Source organism: Solanum tuberosum, unplaced genomic scaffold, assembly GCF_000226075.1.
Source record: "Solanum tuberosum cultivar DM 1-3 516 R44 unplaced genomic scaffold, SolTub_3.0 scf00273, whole genome shotgun sequence".
Classification (NCBI taxonomy): Eukaryota; Viridiplantae; Streptophyta; class Magnoliopsida; order Solanales; family Solanaceae; genus Solanum; species Solanum tuberosum.
The window spans coordinates 239,010-241,339 of record NW_006239195.1 but is presented as its reverse complement, the minus strand read 5'-3'; the positions used below and the strand labels follow the sequence as shown (position 1 = coordinate 241,339).

The window sequence follows — 2,330 nt, the reverse complement described above, 5'->3', positions numbered from 1 at the left end:
AATACACCAAACTCATAACTTCTCCCCTCAATGTGATTTCCCAAGCTGTAAAGTTCCATTCTTTTAACCCTTCTCCCAACTAAAAAGAAAATTCTAACATTTTTATACACATTGTCAATTCATGATTCTTACATAAACTCCCCCCACCCCACCCAACAGATTTTACACACTCGAGCCGAAACAATTCAATCAGTAAGCACAAAAGAAAAGAAAAAAAACCTCGACACCCAACTCCAACTATATACAAATTGATTTTGCACTCACCTTAACTAATTCCACAGGCATGAACCTCAAATAATTCCACGTGATACATATGAGAAAAAATCACGTAGTATTTTCCTTTTATCTATGCTGGAATTTGAACCTACCTTGTGCAACTCAACCCACTTCATTGACCACTAAACCACGCCATTGGGTTATAAAAATTGATTTTAAAAATTTAAATTTATGAATTTCATACTGTCATCACCAAAGAGATTAATCGGTGCAGTGACACCAACACTCTATAACATCAAATCCTGGATCCATCTTCGGAAAAAAAAAATACAATAAAATTGAGAAAAAATTCCAATAATAACACAAAAACTTACGAATACCTGATAAACAAAAGGTTGAAACGGCGTCGAGAAAAATGGGGCAGCCATAGATCGAATAAATTTCAGAATTTTCAGATCGCCGGAAGATCAATTTTCCGATTTGGATTTTCTTTTTATTGTTTTTCTCTTTTTTTGTATAAATATTTTTGGTTCGTTTTGGATTATACTGTATTAAATATATGATATTAATTAGTAATAAGGTTATGCTAAAGTATAAAATTTTATTGTTCCATAAATACCCTTTGGTTTTCATTTAGTTTTGTAAGGGAAAAGGGTCATATTTGCCCTCGTACTCTCAGAAAATGGTCATATTTGCCATTCGTTATACTTTTTTGATATATTTATCCTTGTCATCTAACTTTAAGGCTACATTTACCCCCTCCATCCGTTAAATCCCCATATTCCCAAAAAATTACTAATGCTTACATGAATTTTATTTTTTTCCTAATTAAATCTAATCACTATTTAATTCATTTTAACCTATTCTATAGGATTAAATCCAATCTTCTATCCAAAATAAACCCAACTTGCTTCCTGCTTAATTTTCTCTACTACAAAACAAACAGAAAAAATTATATATCTCCTCTTTCATATCAGGCAACAATCAGATTAAAAACAAAAATAGATTTTAACATTCAATCCAACATCTTTTGTTAAGTATATTAGAGCCAACTTTCATCTCTAATCTCGACACAAAATTGGTTAAGCATTTTATTCAAAAATAGATGTAGTTTTTGGTTGAGAACATATGGGCAAACTTGGGCAATTAGAGAGAATAGAATTCAAAGTCAATAGTAGTGGAATAAGGATGAATATGGGCAGTGGAAATAATGTGTTATCACAGAGGAACTGCTTGCTGGCTAGATCCCAATTTAACCAATAGTTGGGAATGATGATGCAAGTAACCAGAGAAGGGGTATAGAGGGGGCCTAACTGATTTGGGTAGCTTAGTGCTTCAGATCAGCTTCTAAGCAAACTCGCTTGGGCTTGACAATACGAGGTGATGTGATCCGTTGCCCGGTGATCTCTGAGCTCTTATACACAGCCTGATATGTTTTCTAATCCTTTCAGATTTTCCAAATCAATCAATAAAAGCTCTGCCAATATTCACTCCTCTGCTCAACTCCATTGACCCATCTCATGAAGCCACCAGAAAACATAAATGGAAACCCACCGTAGTCTGGACACTCAACGACCTGCTTTTAGGTTTATTTTGCTAGTGGATTGGGCTCAATCGTGTGGGGTGGGTTAAAATGATTTGAATAGAGATTAGATTTAATTAGGAAAAAAAAAAATCCACCTAGGCGCCACATAGGTAATTTTATGTGGAAATATGGAGATTTAACGGACAAAGGGTAAATATGACCTTAAAGTTGGATGATAAGGACAAATATATCAAAAAAGTATAACGAAGGACAAATATAACCCTTTCTTGAGAGTACAGGGGCAAATATGACCCTTTTCTGGTTTTGTAATTAAAGTCAATGGCTCGTTCAATAAGCAGTAGCGGCATTTTGGTCAATTGAATAGATAATTATTTATATTTTTAATATTTATTTGTAGTTTTAATAGTTATTAATAGTACTATGTTATTTTCTAATGACGTGGCGATTCCTTATTGGTTAATATATCCCCCATCGACGTGGTCTTACTTGTCCAACCTGTCGATCCTTGACTGTTGCTGACTGGTTATTGGAGCTTTTATAAAAATTAAAAATTGAACGACAATTAAAT

The 2,330-nt window shown here is 33.6% G+C and overlaps 1 pseudogene; it reads right to left on the bottom strand.

The window, feature by feature from the left end:
• LOC102599313 (uncharacterized) overlaps nt 1-753 on the bottom strand; it is a 15,773-nt pseudogene extending 15,020 nt beyond the window's left edge.
• Between the last annotated feature and the right edge of the window lie 1,577 nt (nt 754-2,330).